The following is a 13,739-nucleotide window of genomic DNA, read 5'->3' as shown; positions in this document are numbered from 1 at the left end:
TTTTCCTCAAAAGTGGGCATTCCTTCTCTGACAACTGGATAACTGGTTCTTTTTCTGACAACTGATGACTTGTCAATACAACATTATTGTAATAGTTAATAGGAGCCAAACAAAAAGGTAACAAAATTCATTTTTGGAAGTATTGTATGAATACTGTGGGACCCATACTGAATGTGGGAGGCAACATAGTGACAGATGATTTGGAAAAAGCTGAAGTACTCAATGCTTTTTTTGCCTCAGTCTTCACAGACAAGGTCAGCTCCCACACTGCTGCACTGGGCAGCACAGTATGGGTAGAAGGCAAGCAGCTATCAGTGGTGAAAGAAAGAAAAGCTTGACATGCAAAAGTCCATGGGGCTGAATTCAATGCATCCAAGAGTGCTGAGGAAGTTGACTGATGCATAGGTGCCGACTTCCCCTCTTTCTCGTGCCCCCTCTGCCCCCAACCCCATTCCACACCTTCTACGAGGCCCTGCCCCTGCCTTGCCTCTTCCCACCCCTGCCCCGCCCCCATTCCAACCCCTTCCCCAAAGTCCCTGCCCCAACTCTGCCCCCTCCCTGCCTCTATTCCAACTCCTTCCCCAAATCTCGGCCCTGGCCCCACCTCTTCCTCACCTGATCCCCTGAGTGTGCCATGTACCCACTCCTCCCCCTCCCTCCCAGAGCATGCTAACACTGCCAAACAGCTGTTTGGCAGCAGCCGGGCAAGAAGCACTGAGAGGTAGGTGGAAGACCGGGGATGCAGTGCACTCAGGGGAGGAGGAGGTGGGGTGGGAGTGAGGAGAGTTTGGCTGCCGATGGGTGCAGAGCACCCACTAAGTTTTCCCCATAGCTGCTGCAGCCCTGGAGCACCCATGTAGCTGGCACCTATAGGCTGATGTGGTTGCAGAGCCATTGGCCATTATCTTTGAAAACTCATGGTGAATGAGGGTGGTCTTGGATGACTGGAAAAAGGCAAATATAGTGCCCATTTTTAAAAAAGGGAAGGAGAATCCTGGAGCAGGTCCTCAAGGAATCCATTTTGAAGCACTTGGAGGAGAGGAAGGTGATCACAAAAAGTCAACATGGATTCACCAAGTGCAAGTGTGATAAATGGAGAGAGGGGGTAACTCCCTTTTATGGACACCCGGCCTGCCAGTTAGCTATAAAATCCCTCGGAGTAGCTGTTCTCTACTTGCTTTACTTGTAAAGGGTTAAAAAGTCCACAGATAAAAGGAAAGGATTGGGCACCTGAGCCAATGGAAAGGCTAGAAGATTTTAAAATTGGGAAAAACTTCCCTTTGTCTGTTCTGTTGTTGTTCTTCAGAGAGAGGGGACAGAGCAGAAACAGGGCTGGGACTATGCTGTAAAAAGCTTTTTGTCAGGTATGAAAATCATCAGATCATACCTAAAACCTACTCCTAAATCAGAAAATTTCTAAAAAGACACCATTAGGTTTATTTCTGTTTATTTCTTATTGGCTTGTGGACTCCTCCATGGTAACCCCAAATGCTTTTTGTTTTGCTTGTTACCTTTAAGCTGGACCTCAAGAAGGTTATTCTTGATGTTTAATTTTTGGAAGTGGGTTTGTTTTAAATCTAGCAAAAGCCTAAGTTCCAGATGTATTTTCTTCCTTTTTGTTTTTAATAAAATTTACCTTTTTTTAAGAACATGATTGAATTTTTGGTGTCCTAAGAGGTTTGTGCATATGTTGTTTAATTAGCTGGGAGCAACAGCTAATTTTCTTTGTTTTCCTTCTTGACTCTTCCCCAGAGGTGGGGTGAAAGGGCTTGAGCGTACCCCACAGGAAGGAATTCCCTAGTGCACCTTCCTGGGTTCCAAGGAGTTTAGCATTTGGGTGGTGGCAGCATCTACCCATCCAAGGTCAGAGAGAAGCTGTAATCTTAGAGTTTAATACAAGCCTGGAGCTGCCAGTATTGATTTTTAGAATCCTTGTGGGCCCCATGTTCTGCACTCAAAGTGCCAGAGTGGGGAATCATGCTTGAGAGCAAGTCATTCCTGACTAACCTGATTGTCTTCTTTGATGAGATAAATGGCTCTGTGGATATGGGAAAAGCAGTGAACATGATATACCTTGACTTTAACAAAGCTTTTGATACGGTGTCCCACAGTATTTTTGCCAGCAAGTTAACAAAGTATGGATTGAATTAATGGTCTATAAGGTGGATAGAAAGCTGGCTAGATCAATAGGTAGTGATCAACGGCTTGATGTCTAGTTGGCAGCAGAGTGCCCCAGGAGTCTGTCCTGGGGCCGGTTTTGTCAACAACTTTATTAATCATATGGATGATGCGATGGATTGCACCCTCAGCAAGTTTGCGGACAACACTAAGCTGGGGGGACAGATAGATACACTGGAGGGTATGGATAGGATCCTGAGTGACCTAGATAAATTGGAGGATTGGGCTAAAAGAAATCTGATCAGGTTTAACAAGGAAAAATGCAGAGTCCGTCACTTAGGATGGAAGAATCCCATGCACTGCTACAGGCTGGGAATCGACTAAAAGGACCAGGGGCTTACAGTGGATAAGAAGCTGGATATAAGTCAACAGAGTGCCCTTGTTGCCAAGGAAGCTAATGGCATATTGGGCTGCATTAGTAGGAGCATTGGCAGCAGATCTAGGGAAGTGATTATTCCCCTCTATTCAGCATTGGTGAGGCCATATCGGGAGTACTGCGTCCAGTTTTGGGCCCCCCACTATGGAAAGGTTGTGGACAAATTGGAGAGAGTCCAGCCAACGGCAACAAAAATGATTAGGGGACTGGGGCACATGACTTATGAGGAGAGGCTGAGGAAAACTGGACTTATTTGGTCTGCAGAAGAGAAGAGTAAGGGGGGATTTGATAGCAGCCTTCAACTATCTGAAAGGGGGTTCCAAAGAGGATGGAGCTCGGCTGTTCTCAGTGATGGCAGATAACAAAACAAGGAGTAGTGCTCTCAAGTTGCAATGGAGGAGGTCTAGGTTGGATATTAGGAAACACTATTTCACTAGGAGGGTGGTAAAGCACTGGAATGGGTTACCTAGGGAGGTAGTGGAATCTCCATTCTTAGAGGCTTTTAAGGCCTGGTTTGACAAAGTCCTGGCTGGGATGATTTAGTTGAGGTTGCTCCTGTTTTGAGCAGGGGGTTGGACTAGATGTGCTTCTGAGTCTCTTCCCACTCTAATCTTCTATGACTTTATGATTCTGTGAAGATAAGTATTAAATACATTTTACAGATTAAAAAATAAATATGAATTCTAAACTTTCTAATATGATCTGAAAATGACTGTCAGTCTCATCATTGTATTAATCATTTTATGGATAATATTCATTTAAGGACAAAGATGACTGCACATAAATTGTATGATGAAAATAATCTGAAGAAATCATTAATATTGTCTCCTAAAAGCCTCCTCTTTTTGTATAGTAATACGACTGATTTTTCAGTTGCATTTATGTAGCTGGATTACATAAAATGACCATAGGTCCAATACCACCTCCCTTTGTCATGTTGTTGAATACTGTCTTAGAGTAACATAGCCTGCTTCCCCAACAGCCTTTGTTATCTATGACGTGTCCACTGACCAAAATGCTCACATTAACCTACAGCACCTTCAGGGCTCAAGGGGCCAAACCATCTCAGCTCAGATCTTTCTTGAGTATATCACCCAAGCTTCAGTACCTTTGTTTGCTCTCTATTTACAGAGCCTGGACTTTGCTTTCTTTCCAAGAGCTAAGATCAGTGTATTGCCCTCAGTTATGTTACCCAATAACTCCTAAGCAAACACATTTATTCTTAAGGTGAAATCTTTACAGAAAAAAACATTAAAACAATAAAAGAACCTAAGCACATGCTAAAAAGCTTACTAGAGGTCATCCACCAACTCCAGCCAAGGACTCTGCTAGGTTTCGCAAAAAGAATAGGAGTACTTGTGGCACCTGCACCTGCACGTCCACCAATGTAATATACGCCATCATATGCCAGCAAAGCCCCTCTGCTATGTACATCGGGCAAATGGGACAGTCTCTACGGAAAAGGATAAATGGACACAAATCAGACATTAGGAATGGCAATATACAAAAACCTGTAGGAGAACACTTCAACCTCCCTGGCCACACTATAGCAGACCTTAAGGTGGCCATCCTGCAGCAAAAAAACTTCAGGACCAGACTTCAAAGAGAAATTGCTGAGCTTCAGTTCATCTGCAAATTTGACACCATCAGCTCAGGATTAAACAAAGACTGTGAATGGCTAGACAATTACAAAACCAGTTTCTCCTCCCTTGGTTTTCACACCTCAACTGCTAGAACAGGGCCTCATCCTCCCTGATTGAACTAACCTCGTTATCTCTAGCTTGCTTCATGCTTGCATATATATACCTGCCCCTGGTATATGCCTCTGACGAAGTGGGTATTCACCCACGAAAGCTCATGCTCCAAAAAGTCTATTAGTCTATAACGTGCCACAGGACTCTTTGCTGCTTATACCAATCCAGACTAATACTGTTACCCCTCTGATATGTGGCACCTTAGAGACTAACAAATGTATTGTAGCTTATGCTACAATACATTTGTTAGTCTCTAAGGTGCCACAAGTACTCCTATTCTTTTTGCGGATACAGACTAACACGGCTACTACTCTGAAACCTGCTAGGTTTCAGTCCCTCAAAGCCCACAGCAGAATTTTCCCAATGGTTACAAGTTCATCTACCTTAGATTCAGAAGCAGATGCAAGGCTGGGCAAATCAGTCATGTCTTTACAGAGTATGTGCCTTTGATCTTGGCCTTCTGTAACAGGAAATTAGTGGATAATGGCCATCTCCTCAGGGCAGAGCTTCAAACGGTTGAGTTTTTGCTTAACTGGAGTTAGGGAATTTGCATTTTCTCCCCATGGGTTCCCCAGGAAATCCACTTAACGCTTTTTGTCCCAAAAGTTCATATTTTTCTGGCACATTGTCAATATAGTCTTTTGAATTCTCAGGTCTTAAAACTATCACATCTCCACTCTAGAGATGTTACATGCAATCCCAGCCCACAATAATACACAAAGTTAGCACAATAAGATCTTTCAAAGATATTGCAGGAAATTTCCATATCTATCACAATAACATCCAAATAACTTGATTCAAAACTGTAATTAAATGTGAATGAAACTTAGGTGAGTATATAGATTTCAACTAAATGATACAAGTATCTTTTTCTGCCAATTAGATGCTATATAAATGGGAAACTACACAAAAATGAGGAGGCTAGTTAAGCAGAAATACAAGGAACAAGAGCGCAATGCCTGCAAGCTGCATGAAAACTTTAAAAAAACCATCATAATAGAAGCTCAAATTATATGTATACCCCCAAATAAATACCCACCCTAAAATAAAACACTAAGAGGACCAAAAATGTTACCATAGATAAACAGCAGAGTAAAAGAAGAGATTAGAGACAGAAAGACATCCTTTAAAAATTGTAGGTCAAATCCTACTGAGGAAAATAGAGAATAGAAAACTCTGAAAAGTCAGGTGTAAAACTATAATTAGGCAGACCAAGAAAATCTTTGAAGAGCAGCTATCAAAAGACACAATAACTAACAGCAATTTTTTTAAGTACATCAGAAGCAGGAAGCCTGCCAAACAATCAGTAGAGCCAATGAATGACTGAAGTGCTGAAGTGAACTGAAGATGACAAAGGCATTTCAGAGACATAAACTGAATTATATACATTGGTCTTCAGCGCAGAGGGTGTGAGGAAGATTCTCATAACTCAGCCTTTCTTTTTAGGTGGCAAACTTGAGAACTGTCCCTGATTGAGGTGTCAGTAGAGGTGGGTTTCGAACAAACAGATAACTTAAACTGTTATAAATCACCAGGACCAGATGGTAGTCCCCCAAGAGTTCTGAAGAAACTCAAACATGAAATTGCAGAACCACTAACTGAGATAGCAACCTAGCACTTAAATCAGCCTCTGTGCCAGATCATTGGTGGTAATGTGATAATTTTAAAAAAGGTTCCAAAGGAATCCTGGCAATTACAGCTTCAGTACCAGGCAAATTGGTTGAAACTATAGTAAAGACAGAAATATCAAACATACAGATGAACACGATATGCTGAGGAAGACTCAAAATGTCTTTTGTAAAGGGAAATCATGCCTCACCAATCTATTAGAATTCTTTGAGGGAGTCAACAAACATGTGGACAAGGGGGATCCAGTGGATATAGTGTACTTGGACTTTCAGAAAGCCTTTGGCAAGATCCCTCATCAAAGGTTCTTAAGCAAAATAAGCAATCATGGGATATGAGGGAAGGTCTTCTCATGGATCAGTAATTTGTTACAAGATAGAAAACAAAGAGTAAGAATAAACTATGCAGCAGCAATTAGAAAAGCTAACAGAATGTTAGGAACCACTAGGAAAGGGATAGATAACAAGATAGAAATTAACTATATGAATCCATAGTATTCTCAATGCATGCAGTTTTTGTCTCCTCATCACAAAAAGATATATTAAAATTGGAAAAAGCACAGAGAAAAGCAACAAAATTTATTAGGACTATGGAACAGCTTCCTCATGCGGTGAGATTAACAAGATTGGGACTGTTCAGTTTAAAAAAGAGACGACTAAAGCACAATATGAAAGAACTCTGTAAAATCATGAATGGTGTGGTGAAAATGAATAAGAAATTTTATTTATCCCTTCACATAGCTCAAGAACCAGGGGTCATCAAATTAATAGGCAGCAGGTTTAAAACAAACATAAATACTTCAGACATAGCATAGTCAAACTGTGGAACATGTTGCCAGAAAATGTTGTGAAGGTCAAAAGTATAACTGGGTTTAAAAAAGAATAAATAAAATTCATTGAGGATAGGTCCATCAATGGCTAGTAGCCAAGATGGTCAGGGACACAACCTGATGCTCTTGGTGTCCCTAACCTATGACTGCCAGAAGCTGGGACTGGATGACAGAAGATGGATCATTCATTAAATTGCCTTGTTCTATTCATTTCTTCTGAAGCATCTCGCACCAGCCACTGATAGATGACAGGATACTGAGCTAGATGGACCATTGGTTGGACCGAGTATGGCCGTTCTTATGTTCTTAATAGTAAGTGTAGACTTGATATAATATGCTGGCATGCAATTTTGGTAACATTTATACCAACTTTGCACTCCCATGACAAAGTTGTGAATAGTAACATGAGGCCAAAGGCAATTGAAATTCAGGCTCTTTTTCTCTAGAGGATGAAGGTGCCCGTGTAACTTAAGGCTAATATCTGAGCAGGCTGCTCTCAAGATATAGATCTTAGAAAGGAGTTATAAATAGACAGCATCTGTGAAAAGTTTGGAACTATAATAAGAAGAGAAGAAATATGGAAATAAAATGATATTAAAAGCCATGACGTTGTTCACTCTGCTTGTATGTTTTATCCCTTTCACCTACCTTATGACTGTCTTGTCTATTTAATAAGTTCTTAAGGACAGAGATTGTCTCTTATTCTAAGTTTGAACAATGCCTAGCATAATGGAACACCGTTCCTGACTGGTCACTAGGCAATACCATAATAAACATGATAAATATCAAATCTAGTCCATGTAAAGTTGTATATAGTGCTTGTTCTCCAGAGGGGATGGTAATAGAGGTCTTGATAATGCACAAGGCAATTGAAAATGCTATTAAGACCTCAGTTGATGTCTCCCAAGTGTTGAGCTGAAGCGTGCAGGAGGAAGACATGAGGCTCAGAAAGCCTATTAATCAGGGACATGTAAAAAAGCCACAGGTAGCAAAGAAGCTTATATGCAGATTCACTGAATACTGTCAGAGACAGAAGAAAAGGCAGAGTGTTGCCAGTCCTTCCTGAGATATAGTTATGGATACTTCAAAGGGAAAGTTTTGATGGAATGTGGTTCATGGCAATGGTCTTCTGATAGAAAGAGCAATCACAAACACCTGATATATCTAATCTGTAACTAGTTGAATATTGGCGTTTAAGTATATTTTGCACAGTATGGTGGACTTACTCTGAATTCCTGTGCATTATTTAGTTACATGGATTCCTTTTACAGGCTTATAACAAGTACACTGAAATAGACTGACTAACACGTTAGCATGGTTGTCACCTGCCCCACCATGGTTGTACAAAAATATGTGATACTGGAATGATATTACCTGGGATATTATATGTAGCTGTAAGAAACTCGTGGGAGGTATTGCTGGCATTATGAGGAATACAGTGGTTTTTGGCCTGATTTTGACAAGTGGTCTCTGATTTTACAGGTACAATTTTGCATCTGCTGGTAATTGTGCCTGCAGTTTAATTTCTGGCTGAGATTTTCAAATGTGTTGAAAGGAGTTAGGCACCTAAATCTCATCAAATTTCAATTCATTTGTGGAAGAAGTTAAATGGGATTTGAGTATCTAACCCCCCTTAACCTTCTTTGAAAATCCCAGCCTCAGACTTTGAATTACTTAATATGATTTATATCCATAATTAATTGTTGGCACGATTATTTGTAAGTGCAACTTTGCAATTCTAAAACAGGAGGCTAGAGTAAAGCATTAAAAAAAAATCAGGACCAAGGCATATCACACGCAGAATGGGGAATAACTGGCTAGGTGACAGTATAGCTGAAAAGATCTAGGATCTAGTGGATCACAAATTGTAAACGAGTCAACAAAGTGATGCAATTGAAAAAAGGGTAATATCGTTCTGGGGTCTATTAAAGGTAGTATTGTATGTAAGATGCAGGAAGTAATTTTCCTGCTTTATTTGGCACTGGTGAGGCCTCAACTGGAGTACTGTGTCCAATTCTGGGCACCACAATTTAAGAAATGATGCAGACACACTGGAGAGAATCCAGTGGAGAGCAACAAAAATGGTAAATTTTTTTGAAAACTTGACCTATGAGGAAAGGGTGAAAATAGTGGTCAAGTTTAGTCTTAAGAAAAGAAGACTGAGAGACGTCTTGATACCAGGTTTCACACATGTTAAGGGCTGTTATAAATAAGATGGTGATCAATTGTTCTCCATGTCCACTGCAGGTAGAACAACAAATAATGGGCTTAATCTGCAGCAGAGGAGATTTAGGCTAGATATTAGGAAAAACGTTCTAACTCTATGAGAATTTAAGCTCAGGAATAGACTTTCAAAGGTGTGGAATCCCCATCATTTGAGATTTTCAAGAACAGGTTGGACAAACACCCGTCAGAAATGATTTAGGTTTATCTGTTCCTGCCTCAGCTCAGGGGGCTGGACTTGATGACTTCTCAAGGTCCTTTCCAGCCCTACATTTCTATGATTCTATAAATATAAACAATGGTAATTCCTGAGGAGGAGGAGAGGAAGCTCCTAATGCAGTATATTCCTATTTATCCAAAACTCTATTACCCAAACCTTATAGTGAGGGACAAGGAAGGAATCGAGATAATGCAGAGGAGCAGATAATAAAGCTGAGACCCCCAATCATGACTGTGAGGAGAAGGAGGACAAGCCACCTGCCACAGGGGACAACACCGTGCTGCTGAATTGCTCCTGCAGCAGTGCAGGGAGACCGCTGCAACCCCACTGTCATAGGGTGAGTGATCAAGGCCATGGTACTAGAGCTGCAGGAGGTTTCCAGTGCTACCACAGTGCTGGTGATACCCATCCCTGCAGGTGCAAGATGTGGAGGGCAGGTTGCAGTCCTGGCAGGGCAGAGCAGAGATCCCCACTAAGTACTCTGAGGAGAAGGAGGAACACTGCTGAATGGTTCCTGTCCTCTTGATCATCCAGACTCCTGATTATCCAAATAATATCCATGTCCACCATGCTATTTTGATAAATCGGGGGTATACTGCACATAAATAAATAAGTAAATAAATAGCTATAGTAATGCCTGGTGAGGTGAGTTACCCATTGAAGAAACAAATGTTGTTGTTGTTCATTTTTATATAATTCCAGGTCTTCTTCCTTTCCTTCTTTATGATCACATTGCATTGTGTGTAATGTCTGCTAATGACAAAGTCCCATATTGAATATGTGTTGTTTTTAAAACTAATGGATCTGGATAGTTACGCCGACTTGGTTTTAAATGTGAAGAGGCAAATATATGTAGAAAAGTGTACATCAATGGACTTTTCATTTTCTTGTTCAATTACCAAGTAATTTAGTACTTTTCTTGGAGTGGTTAGTGATGAGGAAAACAGGTTTAAAATCAATAGTATACTACACTATTTAGGTGAGTTCCTGTTGTGGGAATGGCAAGCACTGAAATGCGTAAAGAGCTTTTTGATGCTGTTAGAGACAGCCAACTATTTCTGAGTAATATTAGCTATCAAAAAAGCATATGGGCCTAAGAATAACTTTAAAAAATACTCTAAAATAGTTGCAAATAAAATGGAACAAACTGAGAATTGTGTTTAATTTTTTCCATGGGATAAGCTTCAAAAACTTTGGATGGTAGATGGGAATTATGGTTTCAAAAGTAGCAATGAGACAAAAGTAACATTTAATTACTTAGCACTTTAAGAGCCTCTATAGAGGACACAGGTAATGTCCGTTAGAGTGGTATGGAAACACATCCCCCAGGAGGTTAGCACAGCCAGTGCAGTAGAGCAGATAGTGAATATGTGTTTTGCTCAGAGCTAACACATCTGGGTAGTTAGGTCTGTTTGATTTAAATTAGAGGGAGGGAGGTGTTTATGATGGGTTAAGGAACATTTTTATTTATTTTGTCTTTTATGATACCCAGCTCATTTAATCATATCTGATGAAATTCTCTTCAGCCACATATAATCAGAGTATTGTTTTATGCAGGTGATGTGGGCAGGGATTTGGAAGACAAATTTCACAATCTGTAACTAGGGCCAGGTCTCAAGTCTGTACCTGCATGCTCTGTGGGTAATTATGAATTGGAACAGTACCAGCACAGACACTCTTTTTCTGTGCTTTGACTTCCAGCATCCTTTAATGCACTATCAAACAAGGAAAGAAAAACATTTTTGGTTCTATAATTGGAGGAAGCAGTGTGATCTGAGTCACACTTTTTATTAAACAAATCAAACCTAATGATTTGTAAATATAGGATAGACTAATAATACTTTTCATATCTATGCAAGATGGCCATGATAAATTCACAGAGTTTAAGGCCATAAAAAGTTTCCAAGATCATCCAGTTTGAGTTCCTGCATAACAGAAGCCATAGAATTTAAACTCATAATTGCTGCAGTTAAATGAATTATTATTTCCAATTACATAGTTGAATGTGATCAAGTACAAAAAAATTGTGAGTTTATCTAACACATTTCTTTAGAAAGACACCATGGGTTAAATTCACAAAGGAATTTAAATGCAATGATGCTGTGCATTGCCAGGCCTAATGTTTAGGTGCCTAGAAAATCACTGATATTCACAAAGCCTGAGTTCGGTGCCCTGACTCTCTATACAATGCCTGAGGAAAGATAGGTGCCTTAGAATGTGATTAATAGAAGCCAGAACACGAGGCAGTTTCTCACCTAAACTAGCCAATGCAAGATGCCAAGAGGGGTGTGTGCTTGGCTCCTAAGTCTGAGACTCCTGCTTCAAGTGTCCCCTGCATCTGCAGGGAAACAGTATTTTCAACTCGGGACTTGTCACATCTCAGGTTAATGCTCTACCCTCTGAGATATGGGATATTCTGGTACGATGGCCACTCAGTTTCTCCTGTTGACATTGTTTCACGGTGAATAACTAAGGGAAAAAGTCATTGGTATTCTGGGTTTCCCAACTCCCAGCTGAGTGTTCTAAGCACCAGGCTAGAGACATTCTCAGGCTGACTGTCTCTTTCTCTCAGGCCCACTGCTTCATTCATTGTTTATTCACAGTGGACCAACTTCAGCAGAAGACAGTGAGGGATTTCCCACATCAGAATACCTCATGCTTAGTGAGTAGAGTAATCAGCTGAGAAGTATAAGACAAATGGGAGAGTTGAAGGTTCCCACATCCCAGGTGAGTACCATTTTGGTACGTGTTAGTAAATATAGTCCTCTTCTTTGAATATTAATTTAATGTTCTTATTAACTCTTCTCCCAAAATCTTTATGGTATTAGCAAAAAGTGTGTTTAAATAGTAAGGCCACAGTGTTGATTTATACCCTGTGAGTGACATATATTCAGGAATTTCATATGATTGAGTGTTAGACCTTAATCCATAATAACTTGAGCCTTTGAGTCTGTGAGAAAACAGAAAAGATATTCCCTCAAACTAGCATAAGTGTCTACAGAGGTATTAGTGGGACTGCTTGATTGATAGTTATTGCAGATGCTTTCTCCAGTGATGAAATGAGGAGCCTGTGACATTGCAGTCTATATGGTTTTTTAAAAATATGCTAATAAGTGGATATAATGAAACTGGAATATGCTTCATGGAAAAGGTCTCTTGTAAGGTATTATTACAAAGCTTATAATCTACTGAGTGTGATCATCCTATTTGTATGAATGTACCACTCTTGTATCTGAAACTAGAAATATGAAATATAACTCTGAGGGCCTATTGTAGTTGTGCAAAGTGTAGGACACTAATGGTGGTTTGGAATCTTGATGACTCCCGTTAACCAAGACAATTGATTGCAGATGGCTGTATTTTACCTGTAAGTCTTCCTGTATACCTGTGTGCTGGCAAGTGGCAATGAAGTCTTGCAGTGACATGTAATCATATCACCTGAACTGGAATCTATCTTTAACCTGGTGTCTTTCCATTGAGAAAGAGGGAGTGGGAACCCAGAGAGAGACAAAGGATTCCTGCCCTATGCAAAGTATATACATGGGTGGAACAGAACAAAGAGGAGAGGAGCCATCATGAAGTATCCCCTAGCTACCACCTGAGCTGGAACAAGAGCTGTACCAGGGGAAAGAATTGTGCCCAGGCCTGGAAGATGTCCAGTCTGAGGAAAAAACTTACTGAAGCATCTCTGAGGGTAAGATTATCTGTATTCAGTTTGATTAGACATAGATTTGCGTGTTTTATTTTATTTTGCTTGGTGACTTTGTTCTGTCTGTTACTACTTGGAACTACTTAAATCCTACTTTCAATATTTAATAAAATCACTTTTTACTTATTAATTAACTCAGAGTATGTATTAATACATGGGGGAGTAAGCAGCTGTGCATATCAGTGTTATAGAGGGAGAACAATTTATGAGTTTACCCTGTGTAAGCTTTATACAGGGTAAAAAGAATTTATTTGGGTTTAGACTTCTTTGGGAGTTGGGCATCTGAGTGTTAAAGACAGGAACACTTCTGTGAGCTGTTTTCAGTGAAGCCTGCAGCTTTGGGGCAAGTAATTCAGACCCTGGGTCTTTGTTGGAGCACGCGGGAGTGTCTGTCTCAGCAAGACAGGGTGCTAGGGCCCCAACTGGCAGGGAAGACAGAGATAGAAGTCGTCTTGGCACATTGGGTAGCAGCTCTCAAGAGGTTTTCTGTGATCTAACCCATTATAGAGCAGTTCTGCTGTCAGAAATAATGACTGGATTAGAATTCCCTTTTTGTTTATTTGTTTAAAAATACCATAAAGGAAATGTCATAATTAATGAGGTAAATGAAAAAGTTAAAAAATAACGTATGATAAAATCAATCACTATTTTTCCATTAAAAAGAGGGGGCGGCTCTTTGTACCCAATGTACCCTTGTACCCAATGAAAAGATGGGACTATTGGGAATTAGGTTGTCAAATGCAAAATGGCAGGCATCATACTAGATACGGAGTAGGGAGACATAGACGGCAGATCTTCACCTTGCACCAAGGCTGCTTATGTAT

Source organism: Gopherus flavomarginatus, chromosome 1, assembly GCF_025201925.1.
Source record: "Gopherus flavomarginatus isolate rGopFla2 chromosome 1, rGopFla2.mat.asm, whole genome shotgun sequence".
Classification (NCBI taxonomy): domain Eukaryota; kingdom Metazoa; phylum Chordata; order Testudines; family Testudinidae; genus Gopherus; species Gopherus flavomarginatus.
Note: the sequence above shows the minus strand (reverse complement) of the source record.